We start from the raw sequence: 18,456 nt of genomic DNA, 5'->3' as shown, positions 1-18,456 counted from the left end.
AGGCTGTTTACGAGTCTTAGGGTGTCGTCTTCCTTCATTCCGTATCTTCTTTGGGATACTCGGCTGATCATTCTTCCTACTTGTTCCGTGGCTTTCCTGAGCAGGGTGATGGTGTGGCTGCATTTGCGGCTACTCTGTAGCCACATGCCCAGAATGCGGATTATGTTTTTCTCCGGGATCGGTTGTCCCTCGAGGACGACGTCCAGTGGGGCTTGGGTAGGGTGTCTCCCTATTCTGATGAGCTCCGATTTTTCGGTCGAGCATTTCAGGCCCCTCTCCTTCACGTAGTCTTCTACGCAGGTGGCGGCTTCCTGTAGTCGGTCTTGTTTTTCTCCTAGCGATCCTTGGGTGACCCACACGGTTATGTCGTCGGCGTACCTGGCGTGTTTGATACCCGGGATCTCTTTGAGCTTTCTTGCCAGTCTTAGCATTGACATGTTGAAGAGCACCGGCGATATGACTGAGCCTTGGGGTGTTCCTTTGCAGGGTGTGGCGAAGACGTCACTTCGCAGCTCGGCTAGCCCTACGGTCGCTGTTCGGTTGCTTAGGAAGGCCCTGATGTAGTTATGGGCTCTCCTTCCGCAGTTCGTGTCGTTTATGCCTTCCATGATGGCGGCGTGGCTTACGTTGTCAAAGGCTCCTTTGATGTCGAGGGCCATGACAACGTTTTCTCCGCTTCTCGGCATTTTTTCAAGTACTTCCTCCTTTAGCTGGAGGAGTACGTCTTGCGTGGACAGGTGGGCTCGAAACCCGTACATGCTATCAGGGTAGAGTTGGTTTCTCTCCAGGTGTGACTGAATTCTCTTCGTTATTATTCGTTCGTACATCTTGCCTAGGCACGATGTGAGGGATATCGGCCTGAGGTTTTCCACTTGTAGTTTTTTACCGGGCTTCGGAATCATCACCACGACCGCGTGTTTCCATTCGGCGGGTACTGTTCCTTCCTGCCATAGTTTATTGAGGTACGCGGTGAGCTGGTCAATAGCTCCGTCGCTTAAGTTTCTGATCAGTGAATTGCGGATTCTGTCTGCTCCTGCTGCCGTGTTTCTTGTTGCCGACCTGATCGCATCGACCACCTCTTCCCTGGTTATGGGCCTGTCCATGACGGGGTTCTCTTCGCCTTGATATTCCTCTTTGTAACACTCGACCTGGTCGTTGCCGTAGCATTTGACCCGGACCTCCTCCAGTAGTTGTTTATCTGTACCGGTGTATTGGTGCACCAGCCTTCGTATTGCTTTGCCGCTCTCCGACTTGTTTTTGCTTGGGTCCATGAGGGACTTGAGGATCTGCCACGTTCTGGCCGTGCTCAGGGTGCCGTTCAGCGCGTTGCTAAACTGCTGCCATCCTTGTCTGGCCAGCTGCGTCGCGTACTCCTCCGCCTGCTTGGTGATTTCAGCTATCTTGGTCTTGAGCTTCCTGTTCAGCTTTTGTCTTTTCCACCGTGCGGTGAGTCCGCGTCTCGCCTCCCATAGCTTGAGGAGTCGCTTATCCACCTCCGGGGCGTGTTCGGTTCGGTCCACTTCTTTGGTGTAGAGTTCCTGGACCTCCTTGAGCTGTTGGCTCCACTCCCCCACAGATACAATGTCGCCTCCTTGCATCTGTCTACAGTGGGCCCTGAAGGCGTCCCAGTCGACGAGACGGGTCTTGCCTATTTTTCGTTTTGTGTCTTCGGCTGTGATGCTGGTTTTCAGTATATAGTGGTCGCTTCCTAGGTTTTCGAGTAGGTTTTCCCACTCGACCTGTCTGGCGCCCCTCACAAAAGTCAGGTCGGGGCAAGTGTCTGGGCTGACGCTGTTACCCTGTCTGGTTGGTTGGGTTTCGTCAGTTAGGAGATCGCAATCCGTTTGCTCTGCAGCGTCGCTGATTGTTCTTCCTTTTTTATCGTCTTTGCTGTAACCCCATTTTGGGTGCTTGGCGTTGAAATCGCCTGCTATTATTAGGGTGTTGTTGCCCGCTAGTTTTCTAGCCTCTGTAAAAAGCCTGCTAAAGTCCCCATCCTTCTGCTTAGGCGGGCTGTATAGGTTGATAATAAAGGTGCTCTTGGATTGTGCTTTCTTTTTAGGTATAATCTCTGTGATCGTGTGGTCGATCCGAGTGTCCGTTATTTCGTCGTGTGCTGTGGCTACCAATTTCTTGCTTACGAGGGTCGCCGTACGGCGAGCTTCCTGACACGTATAGCCCCTCAGCGAAGGTGTGCAGTTGGTTTCCTGTAATATAATTACGTCTGGCGGGGTTCCTTTGGCATAAATGTACTGCTGCAGGAGGCCTTGTTTTTGCCTGTACCCCCTGCAGTTCCATTGCCATATCTCTAATTGTTGGAGGCGTTCTGCCATGATGGTGTACTAGGGTTGGAGTTGAGGGTTTCTGCGCCGAACCTGCGTTCGTTATATAGGCGTTCTCTAGCGTCGTTAGTCGTTCTCTGCGCGTTCTGATTCTTAATGTGTGTTCTAACGTTTTGCTCTAGAAGGGCAAATTTCTGCTGCATAAATTGCATCTGCTCTTGCGTCTGTTTCTGCATGTTCATTATGAGAGCCTCGAGCTGCCCATCTTGTGGCTGTGTTGCTTCCACCATTGGGGGTGGTGGGGTCTGAGTTTTGGGCTGTGTCTGCCCTGTCCTGATTTCGCGGAGTTCTTTAAGGACCTCGCTCAGCTGCTTTCTGAGTTGGCCTAGTTCCTGTCTGAGGGCTTTGTTCTCTTCCATTAACTGTTTCTCGCGAGTGGATTGTGTGTTTGTGTTTGAGTGCGGAGCAAAGAGCGTTTTGGGAGGGCCGTCTCCCCAGCTCACCTTGACACCGCCGGTCTTCTTTTTCTTCTGTTGCTCTTGTCCTTGCTTCTGCTCCTGTTGCTGTTGTCCCAGGGGCGGGAAGGACTCGTCCCGCTCGGATCCTCGACTCCGGCTCCGGTTGCGGCTGCGTCCGCGGCTGCCGCTGCGCCCGGATTCCTGGCTCTCGTCTCGGAACCACCGCGGCCTTCTTCTGCGGCTGCGGTCCCGGCTCTTGCGTTGCTGCTGCAGGGGGCCCCACCGCAGCTCGCACGCTGATTTGAGTCGTTGTTTGCAGTCCCTCGTGCCCGTGATGTGGTCGCCGTCACACACTAGGCACTTGGGTGTACACTGGTGGTCCGTCGTTGGGTTCTGAAGTCCGCATTGTCTGCAGACCTTGGCGTTCGGGTTTGGGCAGACGTCCATGCGATGCCCCTGTTGGCCGCAGGTGTAGCATACCTGCCTTGTTGGCCTGTACGGGTGGCACCGGTATTCGCTGCTGTGGTAGATGACAAACTTCGGAAGAGTAGGGCCGTCGAAAGTGATGAGGGCCGTGCTTGAATTTCCAAGCATTCTTGCCGTTATGACTCTGACGCCCTGGGTGCGAAGTCGTATGTGGGCCTTGAGTTCCTCGGATGTGGTTTTCGGTGCTGGGCCGTGAATAACTCCCCGTAGCGTTCCCTCCGGGGCCGCCGCGTGTGTGTTCACTGCAAAGCTTTTGCCTCCAAAGTTGATCTGCCTGATGTGCAGAACCTTCTTGGCTGCGTCTTCGTTAGCTGTGCTCACGATTATGATGTTCGAGCCGTGGCGAAGTCGGACGAGAAGATCTTCTTCCTTGCATCCTCTTCCGGTGGCCGCAACCACCGCTTCCACCACTTTGTATTGCGGTAGATCCTTGACTGCGAGTCCCCTCGGCCGGAGGACTATCTTGATGTCGTCTTTCGGGAGAGGAGGCAGTCGCAGCCTCGGCCCTCCCTCCCATTGTTTCTTCTCCGGTGCGCCAGCTGCGCTTCTTCCCGCTTCGTCGGAAGATGGCGACCTTCCTGCGCCGTTTCCCGCCAAAATTTGCGGTTTGTCGCCGCCATTTTGGCGTCTCTTCGATTTCTTTGACTGGACGACCGCCCAGCCTTCTGCTTTGTCTGCGTCCATTCCGTTAACTTGTGGTCGTTGTAGAGTCGATGGGGTGCTGCATCCCGGGGCTTGAGTCCCTGTAGCGACGAGGCCGTCGTGGCCTCGCGGTACGTGGGTCACGTCGATGTTGTCGTGGAAGTCTTCTTCCATGTTTTCGGGCGGTTCCGTAAAAAATCCTGGTTGTCTTGTGATTGTGGGTTGTTCCTGACTCGAAGTTTTCGTTCGGGACATCGCTCCGATGCGTCTTCACCGCGGGCCGAGGCCGGGAAGGCCGTGGAGCCCCGAGCTCGTGCTAAGCCTCGTTAGGCTTAACGCCTGGCCGACCACGTGGGAACTTCAAAGTCCGATAAAATCCTAAAAAATGGACCCACCGGCTTGGAAGTGGTATCCTCGTGGTCCGCTTCACTTTCGGCGTCGGTTCCAGCAAGAATTTTGGAGATCCGTAGGGATTAACCGGGTCAGAGGACCCAAAAATCGCGGAGCGCATGTGAGGCACGTCCGTGCTCTTCGACGATCGCAGCGCCATCCTCGTTGCCGAGGAACCCACTCCTTCGTGGGCCCCTCTCAACGTACCTGGAATGCTATGAATTGTTCCGTGCAACCGGTTAGCGGCGGATGCAGTCTTCGCAAGAAGAGTCTGGGACCGACTTTGGCATTGTGCTGTAGAGTAGCCCAAGGGACTTGGCGAGAGCAATTATTTTTTACTGATCGTAAAGTTCAGACGGAAGATGTCTATTAATTTAGAAAGCTGGTTTATCCTACATGAGCGCTGAAAACATATTCTAGACTTCTTATTAGCCCATTTTCTGACTGTATATATGAAACATTCTTGTGCATACCTGCAATTCTTTTGTTTTTGTTAAGATAGTTTTCGTTCCTAAGCAAAGCACGTTTTCCTTTGTCATTGAAAACAAAGCTCTATAACTGGGCTATGATGCGTGGCAAAAAAGCAGCATATTTAAACTGATGGATCAAATTATTTATACACAGACCACCGCAATATGGTTTGTTTTCCCGCGTTAAGCGTTAAATTTAGAACATAGTCTTGATTCACACAGTGACAGAAAATAGTACTGCCTCAAGAGTTAAAGATTTGGTCTCGTGCACAAATGTATATGAAGGCAATGCAGAGGCGAGTCAGCTTCTCTCGATTTTCCTGCTCTCTTGGAAGAGCAGAAACTGCTCATGCAGGATTTTCATGCAGCCAGGCAAAAAGCGTTCCGAGGTGTGGGAGCGCCAAGTAAGAATGCAGTAAAAGTTGTACAACGCTGTGAGGGAATATTTCGAAAGAGCAAACAATGAATGAGACTAGAAAATAAAGAATGTTGACCCCGCAGTGTTTGCGAGAAATTATTACGGAAACAGCCAGTGGCATGGTTCACATTGCATACAAATTAAAGGACACGTGCAGTGGAGGTAGACCAACACACAATCAGTCAAGTGCTCCAAAATTGGAAGAAAAAAATGCGCAGGCCATAGAACAACATTATTTCATGCAACGAGAACCTGACCAAAGTCTGGACAGGGTTCAAAAAGCAGTGCATTCTCATTCAACAAAATCAAATTCCTGGAACATGTACAGTCCACTTCACCCTTGTGTAGAGCGTTCGAGCAGTTCGTACCTGGTAACAAAAAGTGAAATTACAGAGCAGCCCCTGATTTCTCGGCAAAGTGGTCGTGTCTACTTTATTTGCGGTTATATCTGGCACTACTTCGGCTAAAGTGTTTCCTCTGGAACCTAGCGGCTGCGACAAGATCTGGATTTGTTTGCACGGTAGTGCACCACACGAGCGCTCTACACAAGGGTGACGCAGACTGTACTAACAAAGACATGACTCGAAACAAACAAATTCACACTGAACCGAGCAAGAGCCAGCTTGAAATCATTCACACCCTTGACAGCTTGGATGTACGAACCTTCGAGAAAATGCGCACAGGAGAGGCGGCCGCGGCCGCAGTGCTGGACGCCATTTTCTCAAAAGTGAAAGGGAGCCGCAAAAGTAAACACGGCGGCCAGGGTTGCGGGGACCGCGAAAACGTGAAATGGAAAAAGACGACAAAAGCCAAATACAAAATCACAGATCTCGATCGATTCGCTCGCAATAAGAGCGTTTTTTGTCGCGCTAATGACAAATGTATTATCTACGAAGTCTGCCGGCAAAACATTTGTTATTTTTCGCTCACCACAAACAACGCATTATTGTCTTTCGCGGATGCAGGCAGCGCAAAAAAGAGCGCTAGCTTTGGCAGCGTTGCACATGATGTTTGAAACGGAGTATAGAGGCCCGTGCGCCGTGCGATGTCAGTGCACGTTAAAGAACCCCAGGTGGACGAAATTTCCGGAGCCCTTCACTACGGCGTTCCTCATAGCCTGAGTCGTTTTGGGATGTTAAACCCACATAAACCAAGTGAAACCTAACCAATAGGGTCGCCATATTCTAGAAGTCTCTATTTTCCCTGTCGCTGGCTTCGAAAGCGCTGTTGCTCCACTCGCTAAGCGCGCTGCCGCCAGGCCTTCCACGTTGGTGCAGGCCAGAGAAAGGTATTGCTGCAACTCCGCGCGCTTCGCACACAGTAGGAGAACTGAGCGATCGCGCTGAGGCAGCACTTTGCGGGGGGGGGGAGGGGGGGGGCCTGTCGGTGCGGAATGCGTCTGGCTCGATGCACAGGCCAAGTTTTATAAAAGCGTGTGCTGCAAGCGAAGACTTGACACACCACACTGTGCGATCGCTTTATCTTAAGCGTTTGTATTTAAACCCAAGCAGTTGTCGGGGCTTCTGAACGCAACGAAATTCTTGGAGAAGTTAACACCTGCCGCAGCCTCTACCTTTCCTTAGCTGGCCATGGAATTCCAGTGTGAGAGAGGGGAGATCGAGAAGAGCAGGCAGTGGGTCCCGTCACGAGCGACACAAGCGGAGATGCGCTCGCCATCTCTCGGTGTTCTTTTAAACGATCAGCTGGATGGGAGATCGAGAAGGAGGGCAGCTGCTTTCAGTCGGGCAGTAGTGCCACTCACGGCTTCACTCGAGGCTGTTACTGACGTCCGTGGCCTTGACAAACGATCGTATACTACTGCAAACACAGTAGAACGAGATATGAAGTGCATGCTCCACTATGGAAGGTTCCAGGAGGAATGGATATTCCTTCGTTATATCCATTATTTTGTTATAAACCATCTAGTGCGTTTCTACAGCAGTGCATATAATAGCACCTACCATTTCCAGTATGCAACTGAAGATGTTTTTCCCACCCTGACGAACAGTCAACGGCTGAGATATAGGCGCACAAGCATGGGGCTGAACCAGCTTGCGAAATAGATTCGAGGAAAGCAACGAGTCTTTAATTTAATAGCATTTTATTACCACAGCTCATAAAGAAGGGACTGCGCCTGCAGTGGCTGTACAAGACGAACCCTGCTAAGGAAGCGTCGCGAAATATCTCAAAAATGGCCTAAATGCATTCCGAAGTGGCAACCGTCCTTAATCTCTTGCTGCGAAGAAATGCTGCACTTTGTTCGAGACAAGGTTACCGGTAAAGCGCCTTTGCATAAGCGTATGCGACTTATTCAAAAATCTTCAAGCAACCGCAGCGAGTACTGAAAAGGGTCCAGATTAACGGCGTATTTTTACTGAAATCTATACGATTGTGTTGACAGTAAATAAATGTTATATTCCAAAGCGAAACCTTTCCAGTATAGATGGCATTGACGCATGTCAATGCTCAGCTCCAGCTATGTGGTACTTGCGGCCGGTAAAGCGGTATTCACACGGTGCTGATGGATTTGGATAGGAGCTGAGCGACGTCACCGATCCGCCGAAGTCTGCCCCTGCTCTTGGATTCACTATTCACGTGGGCAGCAGGAACGAGCGAAGCCGCCGGGCTTTGGAGGCAGGGGAAGGGGTGGGGGGAAGAAGGGTCGAAAAGGAAAGAAGGGGCCCAAACAATACTCCCCTGCGGGGCTGTGTAGGTGTCGGGACACTGGAGGCGGAAAAAAGAAAAGGAAAGACGAAGGGGGAAACAGAATAGATGCGCGAAAGAGAGAGAAATAAGAGAGAAAAGAAGCCCAGAGGGTGAACAGCCAAAAAAATGGCTGTGGTTCAGCTCTGGTTAAACCTGGAGTTACGCGATAGCTACATCTGACCGATTGGGACTCGCTCAGTAGAACTGCAAAGGAATTTGCTGCCTCGGCTCTTACATCATCTCCCGAATATCAGCATCTTCTGCATCCTTGGAGTAGCAAAGACTGGCGGTCACGCAGACTAGAGGTCTCTTTCACGCGCTTGCGTTGCCTGGTTCCCCTTCTAAATTTCTACCTGGCAGCTACCCCACTGTGCCCTTTTTGTGCCGAACCTGAGACAATAGATCACTTCCTGCTGTTCTGCCGCCGCTTTTCTCATTTGAGGAAGCGTCTTTTGCAAATTCCATTTCATCACCTGGGCTTGCCTGTGTCTTCCGCGGTTGTTCTTTCCATTGGCGCTTCTTTGCTTGGAAGAAGCGACAGGAGTGTGCGCGCTGCTGTGCAAAATTTTCTTCAAGAAACGCAGCGACTTTCATTCTAATTTCTTTTTCCCGCTCTCAGTCAGTATACGACATTGCAACATTACAGGCATTGTGTACTATTATGCACATTAAGCAGTTGTCCCGTCTTTGATCTCCAAGTTAACTGGACCCCTTTCCTTCCCTCTTCCAATCTCTCAGACTACATACTATTACCACTAATTTTCCCGTCAAAACTTTCCTGTATCCAGTAATTAACCGCCTGTGTCTTGGCCACTCCCCCGTAGTGGGTATGTACCAGCAACGTCTGAGGCCTTCCTTCCTTCCTTCCTTCCTTCCTTCCTTCCTTCCTTCCTTCCTTCCTTCCTTCCTTCCTTCCTTCCTTCCTTCCTTCCTTCCTTCCTTCCTTCCTTCCTTCCAGTCTTTCGCCGCTCCGTTTCGCTGGGCGTTCCTTCTTCCTCTTCGTCCCTGGACGTGGATCACTCTCCCCACTCGACACAGCGCATTGCACAGCTGTTGCGCGCCGCGCCGCCCGCAGCAGCAGCTGCTCCGCACCACGTGACCAACCCACGTGACCAATGGCGTCGCCACGGAGCTGAAATGGTGCCACGCTGAAGGGCCGAAGAGGTGGCGTATAGTGTAGCTATCGCTACTAAACTTGTCGCGGGGATAGTTGGTGACACATACTTGAATAAAAAGTGGCGCAAAAGGGACGAGCACGGGAGGAAGACACCACAAACACGAACGCGAATTTTTTAAATTGAATTTTTAGTGTAATGTTAAATTTTCTGAAACAGAAATAAATGAACAAAGGGCTAAAACTTACAACTTTTCAGTGTCGGGGACCACATTCGAGCGATTGGCTCTTTCTCTGTCGTATACAGTTCTTGTAGTTAACTACAAACATGGCGGAATATCCGTACAACCGGAACGTGCTCGTGAGACGTGAGGAGTGACCGGAAAAAAATGGCGGTGGTTTAGCTTTAGTTAAACCTGGAGTGACGCGATAGCTACAGCTGGCCGAGCGGAACTTGGTCACGTGACCAAACACGTGACGAACCACGTGATCAGCCACGGTGCTGCGCCGCCGGGAGCTGCTCCGCCCCACGTGACCAACCACGTGGCGGTCCCGCGACCGCCTCGCTGAAGGCTCGAAATGCTACTGTAATGCAGCTATCGCTACAAAATCTACGTAACGGTAGTGGTCACTCGAACATTATACTGATGCATCACCATCATCATCCGCCCGTCTACGACCACTGCAGGACAAAGGCTTCTACCATATCTCTCCGATTAGCCCTGTCCTGTGCCAGCTGCGGCCACCCTATGCCCGCAAACTTGTCAGTAATCTCATTCGCCCACCTAACTTTCTGCATCCCTCTGCAGCCCATTTCTTCCTCTTGATTTCGACTAGGATGTCATTAACCCGCGTTTGTTTTCTCATCCACTCTGCCCGCTTCCGTTCTCTTAACGTTACACCTATCATTTTTCTTTCCATGGCTTGCTGCGTTGTCCTTAACTTGAGCTGCACCCTTTTCGTTAGCCTCAACGTTTCTGCCCCGTAGGTGAGTACCGGTAAGATACGGCTGTTGTGCACGTTCTCTTGAGGGATACTGGTAAATTGCCAGTCATGATCTGAGAGAACCTGCCATATTCGCTCCACCCCATGCTAGTTATTGTCACAAAGTTCGTGCCTGCCCTGTCCGTACTTTATTTTGGCGGCAGCGGTAGCCAAGGGCTCGCTGTTTTCCAGAAAGGGTCATTCCACGCCAAACGTCCCAAGCGCTGCGCTCGGCCATCTCCAATTTGTTCAGAAAAATTCTTGGAAACTTATCGTAATGTGCGTAATGAAGACCTGAAATATCTTTACCGAAAAAAATTTATTCCTGAGGTGAGGGCAGTTTGAATATTTGAAAAGGCGAGAAACGAGACACTGCTCAATAATTAATAACAATTTAAAATTTTTAGAAAGCTCTTCAAAACTTTTTGCATTGCCATTTGCACTGATTCTGTCTTTCGATATAATTCGGAGCATGCAGCTTTACACGGCATAAATATTAAAAAAAATTGAAAAGTATGAAAATACATAATTTTTGTCGTTTTTTCTTTTAAATATCAACTTCCTCTCGGAAATTCGGAAGTAACCGTTTTGTTTCTCCGGATGTCTAGTAGCTATAATACTATAACAAATACTAAAGTTGCAAAAAGTGCATTTTGAGCCAAAAACACTCATTATTTTCACCCTAAGGTGGTCCAAGCAAAAATACAAACAATAACGGGTTACGTATAAGAGGTTATTGCTTTCATTTCTCAATGTTTTATCGAGGTAATTTTTGTTTAAGGCGAGAAAATTTTTGAACTTGAGCTCTCGGGCCGCAAGTTGCGTCGTCTCTTAACGCCTCTTCACCGCAGAGCACGACACTGCCGACACTGTGGCAAGACGAAATGTAGAATTCTTGTTCTTAAGTGAGGTTTGCACTGCAGGCAAGCATGGGAACATTGAGTAGTCGAACAGGTATTAGTGGGAAAAGATTTTCGTAACGTTGCTTGGGCGGCACATGCCCAAGTGAGCTAGTTGTTCGGTGTGGTTCTGTCGCAGTCGGTCATTCTTGCCGGCGCCATGTCAGTCGTATGCACCAGCATAAGAGCTAGTGAGACGCCGATCTGGAAATCACCAGAACGATCAGATGTTGAAACAATCCGCGACGCAGCAGCACCACGTGGTACCTGACGCTTGTGGCCGACAGAGGCTCATGCCCGGTTGGTTCCGATGTTATGTCTTGGTTGTATTTGATTTAATCAGTGCAAATTCTGCATTAATACTCCGGCCACAGTGTCGGCAGTGTTGTGCTCTGCGGCGAAGAGGTGTATTGTTCGCCTACAAAGTCGGAACTCCTACTCTACCGCCCTACGCAGAGGGGCAGACCACCCGGGTGTGGTCGGAATGCGGCAACGACCAGACGAGAATACGAAGAGATCAGACTACGCACGAGCAACGGAGCAACCATCCCGATAGTGCACAGAATTAGGGCCCTTGGCATGATAATCGAAGCCAATGGCGTCAACGGCGAAACGATCACTAAATTACAGCACAAGTCGGCTAACGCCATGCGAATCCTCAAGAGGGTCACCAGCAGAAGAAACGGAATGAGGGAGGCGAGTCTCACACGACTCATACACTCTTTCGTCATGAGCCATATTGCGTACGTCGCGGCATTCCACAACTGGTACAAGGGAGAAGAAGCCAAGATCAACGTCCTCATCCGCAGGGTGTACAAGATAGCACTGGGTCTACACGAGTCCACCAGCACTGCAACGCTTGCTCCAGCTCGGGCTTCACAACACGCTTACCGAAATCGCCGAGGCCCAGCGCACTTCACAACTAGAAAGATTAGCGGGCACGAGAGCAGGACGCCAGATCATGGAAAGTGTCGGCATCCGTTACCATGCACAACAAGGCCAGAAAGTCGCTGTTCCGGACGCGATCAGACAAACCCAAAGAGTCGACCCGATTGCACGGAACGTCCAGCCAGAACACAACCGGGGAAGAAGAGTGACCAGGGCCAGAGCTTTCCTACACAGCCACGGAGACGAAACGGGGACAAGGTTCGTTGACGCCGCGGAATACGCAGAATGCTCGCGATTCGCGGTTGCGGTCGTCGATTCGAGTGGTGAAACGCGCATAACGGCAAGTGTAGCGTGCGAGCGCGCAGAAGAAGCGGGGGAAGCGGCTGTGGCCCTCGCCCTCACGGATCCGACGTGCACCACAGTTCTCTGCGACTCGCGACAAACGGTCAAAAACTTCGCCAAAGGATGGATCTCACAGACAGCGGCCCGAATCCTGAGCAATCGAAAAGTCCAGTGGGAGGAAGCTTTTCAAACCAGAATCCAGTGGTTCCCGGCGCACATGGGAGGAGTATCGAACACATATCGCAACCGAAACGAGACGGCACACGCCAAGGCGCGCGAGCTCGCGAACCGCGCCGGCGACCGTCGTCCATGGGACAGCACCAAAGACTGTTTAACCAGCTACAACGAAATTACCAAGGCCCTCTGCCTGGCCCGCCGAACCTTCCCTCCGCTCAACGACAAGCTGGACAGAGCGCACGCGGTGGCCCTCATACAACTGCAGACGCTCACGTACCCCAACCCGGCACAATACCACAGACTCTACCCCGGAACATACCCGACGAATACATGCAAGGTCTGCCACACTGCTATAGCAACTTTACCCCACATGCTCTGGGACTGTAGCAAAAACCCTGACGGTGGTAACTCCGGAACCCTCCCGCCGCGGTGAGTCCCTGCCTTGCGCAGCGCCAGCCTCGGTGACCAACTCTGGGCCGTCCAGCAGGCCCGCGAGGCGACGGCGAGGCAACACCTCGACGTCCCCACGTGGGAGACCTAAGGCCCCGTCGGCGAAAGTTCTGCAGAACTTTATTTAAATAAAGTTGTTACCAACCAACTCCGGCGAAATGTGTAGACGAGCCGCTATGCTGACGAATCACCTTCATGCGAGCGACGCACCTATGTGCGAGCGGGCCGCGTTCACCGCCAGCGCGTCTCGCGTTACGTGCATGCGCACCGAGGCGCGTCCTCTCCGCAATGTTGTCCGGGTGTAAATAAAGCGCTTGTGATACGCCTGCCATGCCAACTGGTCATCCCTCCTCGTGGTCCATGCTAGGCAGTACGCTGAATACCCTCGTTTTTCTTCTCTTGGCCGCCCCGCAACGAAACGTGTCTGTTCGAACTTGGAAAGCAAAACGACCTCGTTTATCGCACACCACTCGCCGAACGCCACGCGATATCTTCTTTAGCTCTAGCCCTAAAGATGCACGACAGCGAACGACCGCAAACAAAGTTATCTGGCCATAAGTGTTGTGCCATGCCAGGTGCTGTGTTCTGCGGTGAAGAGGCGTTAAGAGACGACGAAACTTGCGACCCAAGAGCCTGAGTAGCAGTAGTAAGTGGTATTACTAGACAGTTTTAGTTGACCGGAGCGCCGTCCCGCTCCGCTCAGGCAGCCCAGCGGGAACACAAGTGCGCATGCGCAGCCAGCTTGGCCCTGAGCGGGATACCGGAGCGCACCTCCCTTTCCGCTCGCTGACGACCCTAGCGGAGCGAGCCTAGCGAGACGTCCCGCGGCAACGGAGCAAGATGGCTGCCCCCAGCGAGGCAAGCACGCAGAGTTCGCGGTCGACTTTTTCCACTGGCGGTGCTAATTCGGCTTTGGCATCGCCTTTGTAGATGTAGCAAATATAGAATATGTACGTGCATACGTACAGTGGCTCGTGAAATCAACATCAACGTCGGGAAAAACTAGTACAACCTTGGCTAGAGATTCTGTTGGCTTGCTTTGGATATCGAGGAGACCCGACCTGTCGAAGTGCATTGATATATGTTAAAAACATTTTTGCTGCCTAAATTATTTTAACTGCGTATAAAATGGTACAATAAAGAGTATGTTTTACAGTATAAAAAGAAATTATGACACTACATAGTTCATCAAATGTAGTGCTTCCAGTTGAGTTGCACAGAGGGCGCTACGAGAGTCTCCTCCGCTAAGCGAAATTCGTTTCACGCGCAACTAAAAGCGATTTCGGTGTCAGCGCTCCGCTACCGCTTACCGTGCTACCGTGAGCGGAGCGGGACCGTCGCTCCGGTCAGCTAAAACTGTCGTATTAAAATAATAATAAAAGGAAGGAAAAGATCCATCGATACTGAAGCATCTGAGCTGGGGCAGCGGAAATAAAGGATAGCAGGCAGAATGGAGAAATGAAATGAAAGAGGTGAGGGGACAGGAAGAGAGGATACGGGGTAGAGGTAGTATACACAAACTATTTACACAATAAGAAATGTGTACAGGATGTAAGAGCTCGACTTCAAAAATTCTTTTGCCGCTTTAAATAAAAATTGCCTCGATAAAAATGTCAGATATGAAAGGCAATAACCTGTTCTACGTAACGCGTTATTGTTTTTATTTTTATTTGGACCCCTTCAGGGTGAAATTAACGAGTGTTTTTGGCTCAAAACGCACTTTTTGCAACTCGGGCACTTTTTTTTTTACTTTGGTGTACGCGGTTTTATCACCTGTAACATTTCGTACAGGTACTAGACATATAGGGAAACAAATTGGCAATTTCCGAATTTCGGAGAGCAAGTTGATACTTAAAACAAAAAACGACAAAAATGACACATTTTAGTATTTTTTGATTTTTTAAAAATATTTATGCCGTGTAAAGCTGCATGCTCCGAATTATATCGAAAGACAGAATCTGTGCAAATGTCAACGAAAAGATTTTGAAGTGTTTTCTAAAAATTCGAACCTGTTATTAATTATTGAGAAGTGCCTGGTTTCTCGCCTTCTATAAATATTCTAACTGCCCTCACCTCATGAGTTAATTTTTTTCGCCATAAATATTTGAGGCTTTCATTGCGCACATTGGAATAAGTTTCCATGAATTTTTGTGAACAAATTGGAGAAGGTCGAGCGCAACGTCTGAGACGTTTATCCTGGAATGATGTCGCGGCGCGGCGGCGACGACTCCCCACCCCCCACGCGGGGACGGTTGACTCATCGCGACGTTGAGGGCCACTCCGCCCCCTCCTAGTATTGTCGCCGTGAAAAAAGTACAGAGCGCTTGTGCGTTGGGGGAATTTGCAGAAGCAGGTTGAACGCCCCGGCACCTTCCGGGACCCCCTCCGACTCCCCTCGTTAGGATTAATACTTTCTGCCGTGTTCTTTCACCATCTCTTCGTGTTTTTTTCCCCTTTCAAGGTCTGCATCTCCTCTGTACGCGGCGCCTGAAGAGTCTTTTTTGTGCTGGTTTGTTTGTTTCCCACGAGAACGCGGCGGCGGGAAAATCGTGAGCTGGGCAGTTGGTCTGGAGATTTCGGTGCGTGCGGTCGTGAGTGAGGTCAGCCAGGGAAGTGGTTGGCAAGCGAGCCTAGGCGGTGGTTGGTGACGCGTAGAGCGCGGCGACGGCGGCCCCGAAGACATGAAACCCAAGTTCGCCCGTGTCCGCAACCCCCCATCAGCACCGCGACCAGCAACCGCAGCCTGACGCTCCCTGCGACCGGACCCTGCCACTCCGCAGCAACGCCATCGTTTCTCCCCACTCAGTTGAACTCGTTTCTCTTTTTCTTGTTGCTTGCTGTTTCTCGTCCTACTCTTTTGTATCGTATTTCCTTCTCGTAGCATTGTTGTATAGTAATCGCCCTGTTGTTTCCTTCCTTGTTATAACTGTTGTGTTCGCGTCTTCATTTTGCACTTGTGATTTGCGTCGCGCCTGTGTACGGACGCTACTTGGTTGGGTTTGGTTCTGTAACCTTGTGTTGTTGTTCTTTGCCCAAGTAAAGGGATTTGTTACGGAACTGGTATACGCCTCATGTCTCCGGTCAACGGATAACCTGGCGTGGCCCCTATCGCCGGCCAGCAGTCGAATCTCATCTTTCGCACGCGGGGTGTAGCAATTTGTCGCTCCTACCCCTCCAAACTTACGGAGAGTGCAGTGGTGGGCAGGTTGGACCGATTAATTATAATTTCGACGCCAACCAACCATCAAGGTGCCACAATATCCTGACTTATTTCGCTCTCTGTTCAACATTACTTTGGTTTTCTGCATATTAAATTTTACAGCCACAGTACTGCTCTGCCTGTCTAACTCACTGATCATGATTTGCAGTTCGCCTCGTGAGTGACTTAGCAAAGGCAATGTCATCAGCGAATAGCAGATTACTAAGGTATTCTCCATTAAAACGCACACACACACACACACACACACACACACACACACACACACACACACACACACACACACACACACACACACACACACACACACACACACACACACACACACACACACACACACACACACACACACACACACACACACACACACACACACACACACACACACACACACACACACACACACACGCACGCACGCACACACACACGCGCGCACACACACGCGCGCGCACACACACACACGCAGAAGGGCGCCCATATACACATAATCCGGATGATCTGGCCAGTGCTTGACGACAGCAATGACGTGTTAGCTTGAGGCTGACCTTAAGACGCTTTTATCCAAGAAATTGACATAAAAGTTCCGAATATCGTATGGCTATAAAAGAGCACCTCGGGTTATGGTGTTCAAAATGAAAAAAAAAATGATGGGGAGGAGAGGCACCTAAGGAACTTACGTGCGAGTAATGCGAAAGCACTGCATTTCTATTTCAGATTTGTTCTAGTATGTTCGAATTGTATTTAAATTACATTCTATTCCTTTGTAGTTGTTTCAGTTGTATGTACTAGTACTGAATATTACTGGTTAACATTTCGTGCTTTCCCGCCATTGATGACGTTACATCGCTTCGACCAATTACGAGTTTTGCAACGCCACCTCTTTTTGGGCGACGCCTGCTTTTCGTGCCGATGAGCCATCTAATGCTTTCGCACCAGCAATGAAACGTTTCTTGTTTTTCCTTACACACGGATATCGAGGCTAAGGTTGAGGTGCTGAATGCTACGGGTGGGGTTAGCCTTGCTTTATCTGCCGGCAATTGCTCCACCGGAGCGTCCCCGCGGTGGAGCAATTGCCGGCAGATATCATCACCAGTCATCGTATGTGTGTCTTCATTTTTCTCGGACTTCATCTATTTGACTGATTTACTCTTAACCATTACCTCGTTCACAAACGTGAAACTGTTGTCATTCGTTTGCTTAGTATACTGGTAGCCGGCCTCGCCAGCGCACTCAGTATGACCGGTGCGCGTAACGCGACTACGTCGGGAGGTGACACCACATGATAGCTTTGATGAGGTTTTAGAATTGGGCGAGGTTATAGGAGTTTACAATGTGCCACTTGCAGGTAAAAAATGAGAAGACTGAAAATGTCACGTAATCGGCGAACGAAGCCGCGTAAGCGTTCAGGCACCTCTTTCTTTCTTTCCTTCTTTCTTTCTTTCTTTCTTTCTTTCTTTCTTCTTTCCCTCCCTCCCTTATCCCTTCCCTTACGGCGCGGTTCAGGTGTCCAACGATATATGAGACAAATACTGCGCCATTTCCTTTCCCCAAAAACCAATTATTAATATTATTATTATTATTATTATTATTATTATTATTATTATTATTATTATTATTATTATTAGGCGTTCAGGCTTTTCTGCAGTGCATAGCTCTGGGTAGAAGCCGTAGATGTGATGGCATGTATGGTGGCGCTACGTTTATAGCGAAAAGAAAGCGGTTGCTCCAAGGAAGAAAACCAACCCCGCCGAAGGCAAAACCCACGAAGCGTTGTTTGGCGGCGTCGGACGACGCATGGCAGCATGTGTACGAAGGCAGTGGAAACCTGAAATTTTGACAATGACTTTTTTTTTATTTGTTCTTCAAAACATGACGTACACATTGTGAAAGGGGCCAAGAAGAAAAGCCGTGACCTGTACATAGCTGATCGAAGCCCGTTCACATTTAGAGCGCCTAGGCGTTCCACGTAGTCTGCTGCTGGAACCTTGAAAAAGGAGATCTGCATCTCTTGGTAGCGCCAGAGCAGAAGAAAGAGTACCGGCGTAATGAGGACAGCTCTCATTCAACCTTAAAGGAGCGTATACATCCACGAAAATTTTATGTTTAAGCTTGTTGCATCAAACATGAATTAAGTTTTAAGTAGCGTAAACTTTGCCATATTTTTAAATCTCTGCCCTTTCAATCCTTTCAATGCTCTCATTCACGGCATGATCCAGGTGTACACCAACTCCGAGAATCCTACCGAGCATTTCCTTTCCCTATAACTGCCTATAACCTTATACGCAAACGCGCACTCTCCGCGGCCTCGGAGGACAGAGGAGGAGGAAAAAACTTTATTTGGGCCAGCACTAAGGTAGTCACCGTCTGGTATATGACCAATCCCCCTTGTGGGTATGTGCCATTTTATGATGGTAACAACAACTAAGTACCGGATCCCCCAAGGCCGGCTGATAGCCTGCCGAGCCCGAGTGAAGCCAATCGCTCCAGGAAAGAAGGGGAGGGTAAGGAAAATAAGGAGAGGTAGTGGCAGTGT

General features: G+C 50.0%; 1 protein-coding gene across 7 annotated transcripts in view; it reads left to right on the top strand.

Moving 5' to 3' along the window:
* The window catches only part of LOC144099540 (hydroxylysine kinase), a 117,769-nt gene that overhangs the window by 32,327 nt on the left and 66,986 nt on the right, over window positions 1–18,456 (top strand). The gene's annotated exons all lie outside the window — the stretch shown is intronic.

This window comes from Amblyomma americanum, chromosome 7, assembly GCF_052857255.1.
Source record: "Amblyomma americanum isolate KBUSLIRL-KWMA chromosome 7, ASM5285725v1, whole genome shotgun sequence".
Classification (NCBI taxonomy): Eukaryota; Metazoa; Arthropoda; class Arachnida; order Ixodida; family Ixodidae; genus Amblyomma; species Amblyomma americanum.
This window is presented reverse-complemented; position numbering and strand designations above follow the sequence as displayed.